This window comes from Suricata suricatta, chromosome 17 (genome assembly GCF_006229205.1).
Source record: "Suricata suricatta isolate VVHF042 chromosome 17, meerkat_22Aug2017_6uvM2_HiC, whole genome shotgun sequence".
Lineage (NCBI taxonomy): Eukaryota > Metazoa > Chordata > Mammalia > Carnivora > Herpestidae > Suricata > Suricata suricatta.
Genome location: NC_043716.1, coordinates 48503075 through 48517508, shown reverse-complemented (window position 1 = coordinate 48517508; position 14434 = coordinate 48503075). Strand labels below are relative to the sequence as shown.

General features: G+C 38.8%; 1 long non-coding RNA gene across 4 annotated transcripts in view; it reads left to right on the top strand.

The window, feature by feature from the left end:
* Window positions 1-8362, top strand: part of LOC115283032 — a 29525-nt gene extending 21163 nt beyond the window's left edge. For all 4 annotated transcript variants that reach the window (XR_003904866.1, XR_003904867.1, XR_003904864.1 and 1 more), the window contains 4 exons: window positions 2098-2177; window positions 6327-6471; window positions 7480-7592; window positions 8153-8362. This is a non-coding gene — a long non-coding RNA (uncharacterized LOC115283032). The remainder of the gene's footprint in view (window positions 1-2097; window positions 2178-6326; window positions 6472-7479; window positions 7593-8152) is intronic.
* Window positions 8363-14434: the final 6072 nt, after the last annotated feature.

The following is a 14434-nucleotide window of genomic DNA, read 5'->3' as shown; positions in this document are numbered from 1 at the left end:
TTTACCAACAAATAAATAACTTTTAAGCCCTGATTTCTCCTCTCTGACTCTAAATCATCAAAGGGGGCCAGGAAACTACATGCTAAGTAAGAAATAAAGAATGAAGAAGAAGGTAGAAAATAGTGGAGTATCCCCCTTCTCCACTCTAGGTTTTCAAGTGAGGGGAGAAGCTTAAGATAGGATAACATAATGAAGGAGTTAGCATTTTCTTTTGTTTCTTAAGTTCAATTTGGACTTTTGTATGTCTGAGAATGAGTTTGCAAGAAGTTTCTGTCCAGGAACAAGGAAAGAAGATTTAGCACAGAACTTTAACAGGCTGTTGTGGAAGAAAAATACAACGATTTCATAATTTCACACCTCTGAACCCAGCTCATTCAATCAACAAGTACACAATATGTCAAGGTGCATTCCAAAACACTTTCACAAACTTATAATATCATCAACAATGAAAGAAAATCAGTTCCATAATGCTGGATCTCACAATTTTCTTTTGATGTTTATTATAATTCAACGGGTAAAACGTAACCTCAATGTAATGATTTAATTAGCACAATTGAACATTTTTCATTTGTATGTTTGTTCACATACAAATTAGCTATAACATTGACCAGTTTATCTGATATATATGATTAGTTAATTCTTTTTTTATAAACCTGCATGAAACACTAAGAAAAGAGAAAAACTCCTTCCCCTGTTTGATACAACTGTTTTGGTAATCAGTAATTTGTTTTTGAATATAAAATAACTTTTTACATATGAAATGTTAAAATATATTGGAATTCCAACTGTCAACTTTTTCCTTTTAATTTCTCTCCTCTGGAAATTTAGGGGGGGATTTTTTTTCTTGATTCTTTTGTCATGGGATCTCCAATGTTTAAATATTTGACTGTTTCTCCCATCTGGAGTTCATTTGTATAAGGCTCAGAATCTGATAAGCATGAGTTGAGTCTAACAACTTGGCTGGGGAAAAAACTGTTGTTTGTAGGGATATATCACTTTCAACAATATTCATATTCTAGTTTAAAGCACGGCAATTTGTCTCACTCTCTAGTAAAAACTGAAGACAAGTTCATAATAAATTTTCTACAGAAAGAATCCAGAATTTCCCATTTGCAAATATCAAGCTGCCTGAGCTCAACTCTTTTTTGTTCCTGCCACCGTGTCCTTCAAATCCCCCCTCCCAGAATTTACACACCATCCATTGTCAGGGACGCAAACGGCCTTACAGTGTGTTAAGGTCCAAAAAAGGCCATCACCTCTGAATCATATTTTCCCCAAACATAAATCCTTGGGCCAACAAAGAAAAGTGGTATTTTTCCATCTCCATAATTCCTGTTATTTTAAGTCTATTCCTTTAACCAAAGTGGCTTTGTGTTTCTTTTTCCTTGATAACTCACAGGTTCAAATGTAAAATTTATTATTACAAGGAACAATTATGAGGTTCAAAGCATAGTGTGTGCATTCCATGCTTCTAGCTTCTGGTACTGATATACGGAATGAAATGCTTGTGGTTGTCTACTCGCATGAAGTGGATGGCTTCCAACCATTGGTGGTGAAAGGCTTAATGAATGTCTGCCTTCATCAGACCCAACAGGGACCTAGCACCATGGGAGGCTGCCCAAGTGCCATATTGCAGGCATCTCAAAAACAAACTTTGGACCATTAACTTATTCATTCCAGTCCCTCTTCAACATCAACAATGGCAACCACCGAAAGGTTTTGCTGATTTTCTTAGTTTGAACACTATTTTAGATTTTAAGATTTCAGGATTTCTTCTCCAAAACGTTGAACTAGGAAAACCGCTGACCTTTTTGAGCGACACTTTTGGCTTTTACTTCTTCAGTGAAGCACGTTTAACATTTTGATAACCCACGCCTAGGAATCTTCCTTACTTAATGAGATAGGACATTTGTATAGCAAAGCAAACCACCATAGCAGGACATTCTTAATAATTGCTGACTTTTCATCACTGTCTCTATTTACTTTTTTATAAGACCAGGACATAACAGTTCTCTTTTCTGTGGTCCTATAACACATTTATATTCTTATAGAAAAAATAATATTTTAGGTATATGTATACGTGTTTGTCTCCCCTAGGATACTGAGAGCTCTTTAAGGACAAGAATTTATCCTTTGATCTGCATTTGCCTGGCACCTAACACAATGTCTGATATTTGGTGAGTACTCAGTGATTTACTTGTATACATTATTAACTTCTTATCTATGATACTTTAAACCCATCACTATTTTAAATCATTTGCATATCAATACCATGCTATAAATAGTGTGTTTGCTGCTAAATTTTCAATAACTGTCAATAATAGTTCATAGAGCCCTAAGCAATGCTACATAGCATAGTTTAGCTGGTTTCTGGTGTACTCATATACACAAATCTGTGTTCTTTGGTGTGACAGAGACTGCACCAAAATCCATTACCTTCTCCCATTGGAAACACACAACAAGAATATATTTCCTATCACCCTCTGCAATCAGATGTGGCCATATGACTTAATTCTGGCCAATAGAATGAGAACCAAAATGGTGTTGACAATTTTACAGCCCAGCTCATAAGAAAAATCAAACAAGTGATCCTTCCTCTCTTTCCCCATCTGTTCCTGAAATGAGAAGGGTCTGAGAATCTACAATAGTGTAGAATTACAATATGGAAGGAACTGAGTCCTTGAATGACCCCATGTAATGCTGTGTGACCAGAAGTAGCCACTATGGGACCATGATATGACCTGGAAATAAATCATCATAGTGCTAAAGCTCTGAAATTACAAGGTTTGTCTAGTATAGTACCTAATATTACCTGACTATTTTTGAAATTGATATTTTGAAGTGGGATGTTAATATGGCATAAAGCTTAAATCTGTGACATTGGCTTACTGGTCAGTCAGCAAAAAGCAGAGAAACCAATAGATGAAGCTGGAAAGAGGGCGGTCCAGTCCATGGTATTCCATGGCAAAATATTTGGTAGAATGGCTGCACCTAGAAAGGAAGATTAGACCTTATGCAACTGAGTTTATAGTTCTTATATAGAAGATGAATAAAAATGAGAGTAACATCATCTGTTTTCAACTAATGGCTCTCTTAGCAATCTGTAGCAAAAAAGAGATGAGGACAGATCAAAACTAGCTTGTTTTGAAGCACAAATTGAGGTAAATAGACTATACAGAGATCAGCAACAGGACTGGATAATTTGCTTCTGCATACCAGGTAATAGAGATAAATTAAAGAAGGCTCTGAATGGCAAAAACACAAAGATTCTTGGGAAATGCACACATGCACATCCATAAGATAAAGATCAGATCAAGGGAATGACCTTCAAACATAATCTTCCTGATGGTGTAGAGATGGCTAAGACTGGATTAAAGGGAAGCAGAGAAGGAAGCAAGTGAATAAATCAGACTCGGAGAAAATTTCTATGATGACACTTCAAATACAGTTACTAGCAATTGGAATTGTCTAGAAACAAAAGATTAAGAGGTATATTCATTATGGATAAAATTGTACCACTAAAGATACTATGAATCCAGGCTAAAAAGACTTGATTTCCTGAGCTTTAACATTGATGCTGAGTTAGGGTGCCTGGGTGGCTCAGTCACTTAAGCGCCCGACTCTTGATCCGGGCTCAGGTTATGATCTCATGGTTCATGAGATCAAACCCTGCATCTGGCTCTGTGCTGACAACTCAGAGCCCTGCTTGGGATTCTCTTTCTCCCTCTCTTTGCTTTCCCCCCTCTCATATTCTTTCTCTCTCAAAATAAATAAACTTCACAAAATAAATAAATTAAAAAGATTAGTGCTCTCACCAGGACCAAGTAGAGTCCACAATACCTACTTCATTCAGGTCATGGGGAATAGTGGATGAAAAAGGAGCTCCCAGATGCCTGAGGCAGGAACCATCAAGAACAATAGAGAGGAGGGGGCCTAGAGAGAACAGTTCAGGACTAAATGAAGAATTTTCCCTACCCAAAGAGTAGGACTTCATAACATGTGTCTTCAAGTATGTCAGAATTGCTATAGGCTGCTAACAGCTGTGTGTATCTCAATGTTTTGTTTTGTTTTACTTTGTTTTCAAACAAGAGTTTAAAATATGGTTTTTCTGTACGTATGCATCACCACTGGATATTGAGTGTGTGTGTAAGAAAGTTCATAAGTTCAAGGAACCTCCTTCACTCCTTATTTAGAGGTCTGAACATCACACAGACATTTGGACATTGAGCTTGATGCACAGTCACTAACATTGCGTTATTAAGTTTGAATTAAATAACACTGAAAAAAATTCCTCATGCGTCCCCTCTCATCACCTTACCCAAATCTACTCTCAGATTGTTTATGAGCCTAAATAGCATAAAATGCATACCTCCCAGAAAGATTTGAACTTCAGAGGTGAACAAAGTGTTATATTTAATGTATAAATCTTTACCAGATGAACACCTGTGTGATCCAGGGAGTGGGATAATTATTCTTGTGGCCCACAGAATGACAACATGGAGCTCTCTTAGTTCAGTTTCCAATGTCCCTTTTCTTGATTTCAGGTGACCATTTGTTAAAGAGCAAGAAGCTACTGAAATGGAGAAATGAACTCTAAGCTACACCAGAGACTAGTTATCGAACTTAAAAAAATTACTTTACCTCTCTCTCTTGGTTTTCTTCCTCCAAAATGAAAGGAATCAGTAGGGCTAATTATATTGCAGATCTCTTTCAGTTCTAAGCTGTTATATATCAAATGAGTACTTCTCTGATGGTCTCCATGCAAATTAGTTCATTAGTAAATATAAAATTTAGCATGTTTGAATCTTTCCCACTGCAGTCAGTCCTATGACCCATGTACAACTAACGAGATGAAAAGTGAAAAGAGTTGTTATGTCAGAATAACCACTCAGGAATTATGACACTTTCTCCACCAAATTGTGAAGTGGTTTGGAGAAGTGGGATCACTTTCTTTTTGACTCAGGGAGAAATTGACCAAAGGATCTTAAATATTTAAAGTTTCATCAGCAGACATCACATGTAGTTGGAATCCCACAAATGTGGGGCAATAGTCAGGAAAGATGGAGAAAGGGGAAGCGTCTGAAAAGAAAGAGGAGCACAAAACCTCCATTACCAGGGAGACGAGAACAGTCTCTCTGCTTCGCTAACAGTCATAAAATTCTGAATAGGAATTCGGTTTCACAGCTGTACAAAGAATTGAAATGCAGCTCTGGCCAATGACTGAGAAGCAGCTGTTCATTCCCCATGCTGATTATGCAGGAGGAATTGGCTTCGCAGTAAAGCAAAAGGGGTTTCATTCAAAGAAAAATTGTCAAAGGTGGGGGGAGACAATAGAAGAGATAACTGGAAAAAAAATCACAAAATCTGCTTTGCTGAAAGTTGAAAAACGGTTGCAGTGTTCTCTGCCTGGTGTGTTATCTGAAGGCAGAAAGCTGTCCCAGCCAATCTCTTACCAGAGTCCTGTGGGGAACGTTCTGATGCCAATCTCATTTCTTGTCTGTTTCTCCTCCAGATGTATACACATACGTCTTGTGTGCATGGCTGATATGTTTTTCTTCACACTTCCCTTCTTCACACTTCCCTTTAAAGTAAGCAGTTCCCACTCTGCAGTGTGCCAACATGAATAGAAAGCTAGAGGGAAGGCACTGTAGGTCCTGAATGCCCTGCCCCTGATGAAGGAAGTGTCCATGAAAAACAAAAAGACTCACATATGCAACTTTCGAAATCACATTTACAAAGACTCCCCTTTTATCAGAATTCCTGATTAAAACTTGCAGACTGAGAATATGCTTTGACAGCTCTTTAGCCTTCTGCAGTGTATCTGAACCCCAGGTAACTGGATGCAAGAGATCTTTCACTGAGGGCCATGCATGAGCATGAGGATACAGATAGATCTCATCAGTCCCAATCATGGGACATTTATGGAAAAATCTGTAGCCGATGCTCAGGTAGAACCCCTCCAGCTATTTCTGACCTGCTTGCTGACTTCCCACCAAAGGAAAGCATTTTGCTTCTGTCCAAATTCAAAAACCAAACTAAATTCATGGGTTAAAGTGAACCTGTAAACAGATGGGACAGACATGTTAATACACTGATTGGAAACATACTACTTAAATTCAGACGAGTCAAACAGGATGCCCTTTTGTCACTGACCAAATTGTTAAATTGGTGCCTTGGCAGGAGCCTTTGGTACATCTCTGAAGATTCCCTGGATCCAAACCTCTGTGGTATTCAAACAAACAGTAAATATTTTCCTTGCCGTTTACATCCCAGATCTAAATATTTCCAAGCACGTCAAACTCACTTTTCTCCACTGCTCCCTGCAGGGTCTGTGTAGACTTTGGCTGCCAAAGAACCCGGCTGAACTTGGCTTCCCTGGGAGGGGCTCTATCCCTGAAGACAGGCGAAGCTCAGAGCCAACCAGGAGCCCTGTCTCCTAGCTGCACCGCAGAGGGGCTCCTACAAGGACAGGTGTTTTTTCTGCTGATTTCCACAGATGGGGGAGGGGGATGCTCTGTTCCTGCTTTTTGCTGTCTTCCCGTGAACATCTGCCATTTCCCTTTTACCTACTCCCTGAACGGTGCCAAGCACCTGCCCTGCAAAACCTGTGTTTCCTTTCATTAGTTTTTACTGTGGAAGGCAGTCTCCTAGTTTCTTCACTTTTGGCTTCACATAGGCTAGTTACATCTGTGCAGGAAGGTGGGTTCTTCTAGAGAACCTTGCAGAGTATGAGTAGACTTTCTTCCCTTCTCTCTCTTATTCTGTGCTATTGTGTTTTCAGTCCCAAACAATCACAGTTAAAGCTCTCTTAGAGAAAGGAAGCAAAAGGCAAAAGATTTATACAATCCGAAGAACAGAGAGGGTGGCAAACCATAAGAGACTCTTAAATACAGGAACAAACAGGGCTGTTGACAGGGGGGATGGGTTAAGTGGGTGATGGGCATTAAGGAGGGCACTTTTTGGGGTGGCTAGGTGGCTCAGTTGGTTAGGCATCCAACTTTGGCTCAAGTCATGATCTCATGGCTTCTGAGTTTGAGCCCCGTTTTGGGATGTGTGCTGACAGCTCAGAGCCTGGATCCTGCTTCAGATTCTGTGCCTTCCTCTCTCTCTGTCCTTACCCCACTTGTGCGCTCTCTCGCTCTCTCTCTCTCTCTCTCTCTCTCAAAAATAAATCAACATTAAAAAAAATTTTTTTTAAAGACAGCACTTGTTGGGATGCACACTGGGTGTCGTATGTAAGAGATGAATCACTGGGCTCTACTCCTGAAGCCAAGCCTACATGTGTGTTAACTAACTTGAATTTAAATGGGGAGAGAGAAGAAAAAAGAAAGCGAAAATCACAATTGAGTATGATGCCTTATTTTCTCAGCATTTAGTTAGTGTTTAGATTATGTAGCATCTTGGGGACTTAGCTCTGAAAGTGTCCCAACACAATGTCAAAAGTAGTGCTCTACTGTGTAAAAATTGTTTCTTTTGTAGTTGCTGATGGCAAATTCTCCAACTGGCATAATGAATTCCATTTAATTGAACTCCACCAGGAGATAAGGAATATAGCTGTGGGAATTGATAACCTTGTCTTCGGACTCAGAAAGGTAATCCAAAGTAGGGGATATGGACAACTGCCCTTCTTTTTTTTTTAACTGGTGAAGTTTTTGTTAAATCCACATAAGTAAAAACCATATTGTGAGGGGCTGTGGAATGGGGCCACCAAGAAGTAGGAGCCAGGCCACCAGAGGGGGAAGGAGGGCACTCCAAGTAGTGAGTGGTCATCACCTCTGGTGTGGGTGGGCACTGGGCTGCACCACCCACATGCCCCTTCATGGAAGAAATGGTCACTCTTCACCTGCTGAGTGTCTCTCATTTGATGAGCTGTCAGCCATTCGAGGATTGCCTCAGTTACAAATAGCTCCCTCATCTGGGGCGCTTGGGTGGCTCAGTCAGTTAAGCATCTGCATTTTGATCAGGTCATAATATGGTTCATGAGTTCGAGCCCCATGTTGGGCTCTGCACTGACAGTACAGAGCCTGTCTGGTTCTCTCTCTCTTCCTCTCTCTCTCCCGCTCTCCCACTTATTCTCTCTTTCTCTGTCTCTCTCAAGATAAATAAACTTGAAAATAATAACTTCCTCATCCAATGTCACATCCCTTTCTAGGTGGGCCATATCCAATAACTGATCGATGAGGAAGTATATGGGCCTGTCCATATCGACCCAGCTTGAGAGAATTCCTACAGGTCCCTCTGGAATCCAAAAGGATGTTTTTGGGCGTCCATTGAAACTCTCCCCAATTTGCCTTCTCCTCCTCCCTCATAAGTATCGATCCCAAAGGTACACCTTAATAAACATCCTGATCATTAATTTCCATTAAAATCTGCGTCACAGAGAACTGAGTTTTGGTACACAGGCTCCAACATGGCCCATGTGGAGGAATCATTTCTGTGTTTGATGCAAGCTTTCAATCAATCGTGTGAGAAATGAGTGTGATATTTTAAGCAGTATCCATAAAAAAATAAGAAAATAATGTCCACACCCAATCTTGGCAAGAGCTGATAGGCAAGTTGGGGAGATAGTATAAATATATAAAAAGATAAGCCATAATGTTATATAATAAATGATAATTATCGAAGGATTGTGTGACACTGCGATTTATCAGAAGGAAAGATTGGCTTTAAGGACAAAATAGTTGCTGGTTGTTTGGGGAGAAATGGGGTCATGGTAACCTACAGGCTATTGTTCTGTGAAAGTCACAAACTCAGTATGAAGAGTCCTCACTCTATAAATGATCTTGATTCCTAACAGTCTTTCTGCTTCTTCATGCCTCATGATGAAGCTACCAGACAATTTACAATGGCAACAGGTTAAAAAAAAAACTTCCATAACTACTCTTGCTGTAAGATTTGCCCTACTTGGCTTCATTGTTCTGGGTTGCTTAGGTTCCCAGAGCTTCTCAGCTTTCCCCATCCAAGCTCCAAGGCATCGGCATCTAGAAAAGGTGCCCTGCCCTTCTTGCTGGGCTAGTTTGCAGGCTCAGTCTTGCCAATTCAAATCCCCAAATCTTGGTTTTGCTCTTGTTTCTTTCTATCTGTCTTATTTTCATGAAAATTTCCTCAGTTGACCTTGCTTCTCCTGGCATTCTTGTTGCCTCCATGTCTACCTCAAAATTCTCATCTCAATTTTGCTTCCCTAGATTCTATTACGGTCTGTGACTCCCAGCTCCTATCTACAGCTAACAAGATTTGCTCTGTCTTGGTACAAAATCACGGTCCAAGACACAGTAACTTATTATTAACTGTGACCTAGGGCAAGTCATTTAACACTGCTCATCTTTCAGTAGTTTTATTTGTAAAATGGGGATCCTAATTCCTACCTCTCTTAGATGATAATGATAATGATTAATGAGCCAGCTTGGAAGCAAGAGTCTCCTGGGAAGAAGTAAAAACAAAATACAAACACGAAATCCTAGCAAAGATCATTATAATTTACCAAACGCTTACTATATGCCAGGTACCATGCAAGGTGCTTTACCATAACACATAGCCTTTCAGTAGAAATTCCAAGGAACTGAATGATAAGTTGTGACAGTTGGCACTAAAATGTGATTTCGCTTTTGCTGCTCTGACTTTATGCCAGGAATATAGTCTGGAATCGCTTCCTGTGCATTCTTGTACCTGGTCTTCTTTCCCTTCTCTCCTCTGTTTTCCATTCTTGCCTACTGCATCCTAGGTTACAGCCGAGATGTATGGAGCCAGGGTAAGGAAATGTAAAGGCTTCAGGCAATGACAATGTGGCACCTGCCAGGATGGAGATCTTGTTATCCATAGTGGAATCAATAAGCTCTGCAGTGGTGTGCTGAAGCATGGCCACTGTCCAAGCCAGGATACAAACAAAAAACAGAAACACAAACCAAAAACAAAACAAAACAAAATAACAAGACTGTTCATCTGAAGAGGACATACAATGCAGAACAAACTCTGAGATACTGAAGCAAAATGCCAAAACAGAGAGGACTAATGAACAAATAATATCTGAATATATATGAAAAAGGTTATGTTGGAACTATTTCAAACCAGTGGAGGATATATGGCTTCTTTAAAATTATTATATCTTTAATTTTTAAAAATGTTTTATTTATTTCTTTGAGAGAGAGAGAGACAGTGTGAGCAGGGGAGGATCAGAGAAAGAGAGAGACACAGAATCCGAAGCAGGCTCCAGGCTCTGAGCTAGCTGTCAGCACAGAACCCAATGTGGGGCTCGAGCCCATAAACCATGAGATCATGATCTGAGCCAAAGCCAGATGCCTAACTGACTGGTCCACCCAGGCATCCCAAAATTATTAATTTTTAATTGAGATGTAATTCACACACCATAAAATTCAACATTTCAGAACATACGATTCAGGGGTGTTTAGTATATTCATGAAGTTGTGAAACCATCTGCTCTGTCCAATTCCAGAACCTTCTCATCACCTCAGAATGAAGCCCTGTACCAATTAGCAGTCACTCCCCATTCCCCCTGACCCTAGCTCCTGGCAAGCACTAATCTACTTTCTATCTCTGTGTTGTGTCTATTATGGACAATGTGCTTCAACCTCTGGTTGGCATTGTCTCGTTGGATGTACTAAAGATACTGATGGAGTATGTAACTTCCTGTATATCGTCACTAGTTAATTCTCACATTACATTGATTTTGCTATTGTTCTCCATCAATATTTTAATGCCTTCTTCTCTTCCTTTCCCCCTTCCCTTTGACAACTGTCTGCATAGTGGAGTCCAAATTCTTTCATTCAGAATCCTTTAGCCTAAATTCAATAATTTTGCATTTCTTACCTCCACGTTTTTGTTCATATGCACCCTTTCATAAGAATCCAAACCTTTCTATTCTTTAAGACCAGATCCAATGCCACCTTATCCATTTTGTTTCCTAGATCAATCCAAGAAGTCAAACTTCCCCTCTTATGCCCTCCAGCTCCTGGTATATTCCACCACTCCATGGCACTTACAAGCGTACATTCACCAATGCATTCGCCACAAACAGTGGTTATCGCCACCCCACCCCCCTTTGACTGCAAGCTCCCTGCTTGATGGTACCTTGTCTCTTTGTCACCCACAGTGTCTGGCACACTGTGTGCCTACAGTCAGTGCTTGCCGAATGTATATATGAGCGAAAGGGAAATTGGATGAAATACTCAAAGTAACTCCAACTCTGATAGCCATTACATAGAGTTTCCGAATTAAAGACCCAAAATGATACTGTCTGCAATGATATAAATGTAGTAATTTTACTAGGTAGTTCTAAACTTTGGATACAATAATACATGATAAGGAGTTCTATAAATTGTTGAAAATGCACTTTAAGACCCTTAAGTTAATAAGGAACTTAACTTGCATATAATCATTGGTTTTATTTTATGTTATTTTTTGAGAGAGGAAGAGCACAAGTGGGGGAGGGGGCAGAGAGAGAGAGGAACTCAAGAAGGGTCCACACTGAGTGTGAAGTCCAAAATGGGGCTCAATCCCTAGACACTGGGATTATGACCTAAGCCAAAATCAGGAGTCAGACATTCAACCAAGTGGCTACCCAAATGCCCCTAATCATTGGTTTTGAAACAAAGGAACACCATTTACTGACTGAAGTCAGATTATTATTCTATTGATATTCAGATGTTGATTGATCTTTGGAATAGGAAAATTGGATTCAGTAATTTCTCTTTTCTTGGCAATCCATTATCTTCAGCACCGCCATTCTTATCCCACTCTGTGAAGGATGTATGATAATAAATCATGTAGGACAAATCACACAGTAATTATTTCTAGACACACAGAAAGATCCACTTATAACCTTGGTCTGTTCCAACACAGTTTACTTCCTGCTGTCCCAGCCAATTTGCTTTGAAAGTGCCACTCAAATAGCCTTCTTTCTTTTGACATACATCTTAAAGTTTCATTAATCAACGCATTGTGCAAACATTTTATGAAGGTCCTATCATGATTAAGGTACAGGATTATACAAAGAATATACTAAGGCCTCTGTCTTCATGGAACTTATGGTTGGGTAATGGATACAGATAGCTGAACATAAGTTAATAAGATGCATTAAGATCTTTTTAAGCCATCTAAAAATATAGTTTAAGTGAAATGGTACATAAGTGATAATGCTAAAAACAATTCTGAGGAAGGTAGGGCAAAGAATGCTGTACAACTTTTGAACCTGTTCACTTGGAGCAGTTACATTTTTTAAGTGTCAGCATATCATTTAGCTAAAATCTGCTAAGGATTTTAATTAGAGAGGAGATATTTATACATATCTAATCATAGCATGCTGATTCACACACTCTAATTTAAATTTTTTGATGTGATCAGAATCATGTAAAGGGAAAACAAAATAATCATAAAATTTGAAAACACTAAATATGTGCTCTATGCTCACTTATAAATCTGCCATTCAAATCCTAAACTGTATAAAGTTAATTTAATCTACATACAGGCAAAGGCAATCTACAGAGAGTTAATCTGTATTAATATATTTTGAATCAATGAGTGTGAATCAATGAACGAATAATATTTTTGGAGTCCACATCATGAGTTAAAGTGCCCTGGTCAGATGTTCTACATGTAATCTTCAGATGAGTCCTCAGGTCAGTTCCAAAGGCTTGTACTCTTCTCCCCATCTCACCAAGAATAAATGGAGGCATAATGAGTTTTATAATAATGTGATAAGCATGCTTGTCAGTGCTTTGCCTGCATTGACCCATTAATCCACTAGTAAAATCTATGTAGCAGCATCTATTTATGTTTAATCCTCATTTTTATAACTGAAGAAATAAAGAACAGAGATGTTACATAAATTGTCCAAAGTGACAATTAATGATGAAGCTGGGATTCAAAAATTAGTAATCTGACTCTAGAGTCCATAGCCTTAACCACTGAACTAATAATTTCTCCAAACTTGCTAAGCAAATGGTAGACATTCCTGTCCTATACTTTGGTCCACACTCATTAACGTATCCCATATTGCTCTATGATTCAGTTCAAACCATACCTACTCTATGCACCTTTTTTGTTGGATTTAGACAAAATTAGTTCTTGCTTCCCCTGGGACTTCCAAGTGCTCTCTTTCTCATAAATATTTATATACTTTCCATATCTTCTTTTAATAATCTTTTAACATGTATATTTGCCCTTTAAAATATGATTTTCCTATATGTAAAGATCACTTAACAATGAAATAATTTTATTAAATATATTTTTAAAATATAAATGAATCAATGGATGGATAAATGAAAAACTATATATACCCACTGCTGGGTATATATAGATCCTTCCTTAAAAGTAGTTTTGATGGTGCAAGGCACTAATAGAAAAAGAGAGTGATTCCTGAATAAAGTCACAGGAGATAATCTCTGAAGGAAATTGAGGACTGCTGAGGTAGAATCCTAAATAACTACTTTTATAGAATGGCCAGACCTTTGTTTCTGGCATGGCCTTTACTAACATTCTCAAATATTCTCTAAAGAAATACCTTCTATACATTGCAAATGGCAAGATTTCATTCTTTTCCGTTACCAAGTAGTACTCTATATCTTCTTTATCCATTCATCAGTTGATGGACCTTTGGGCTCTTTCTTTAATTTGGCTCTTCGGATAAGTATTATGCTGAGTGAAATAGGTCAGTCAGAGAAAGACAGATATCATATGATTTCATTCATATGTAGAATTTGAACTCAACAGATGAACATAGAGGAAGGGAAGGAAAAATGAGATAAAAACAGAGAGAGAGACAACCCATAAGAGACTCTTAAATACAGAGAACAAACTGAGGGTTGCTGGATGGGAGATGGGTGGAAGGATGGCTTAAATGGGTGATGGACATTAAGAAGGGCACTTTTTGGGATGAGCACTGAGTGTCATACGTATGAGATGAATCATCAGGTTCTACTCCTGAAGTCAAGACTATTATACTGTACATTAACTAACTTGAAAATAAATTAGTTAAAAAGAAAAGAAATATAGCCTACAAATAAAATCTTCCCTTGAACAGGGGAAGTAGAGGACAGCAGATCAAAGATGTTAAGTAGATCCAAGTTAACAGATCCATAAAATTTCAAATTGTAATCTGTTATGTCCGAACCTAGGTAGACAACAGAATCACATGGGGAGCATTTGAAAATGTATCTCCTAAATTTCATCTGAATCTCCAGGGGTTAAAAAAAATAAAAACAACATACACTCCCCTCCTCCCATAAGATTCTAATGGAAACAGCTTGGGAACCGAAAGCAGATCTGCTTTTACAAGTCAGTGTTTTAGGATGCACATCACCATACTAAATATTGGGTGGGGGGGAGGGTAGCTCTTAAAATTTCTCTCTGTTTACTAACATTCACTGCAAGCCACAAACACCCCTAGTAGTGGTATCCTTGATGGTGAGGATGGCACCAG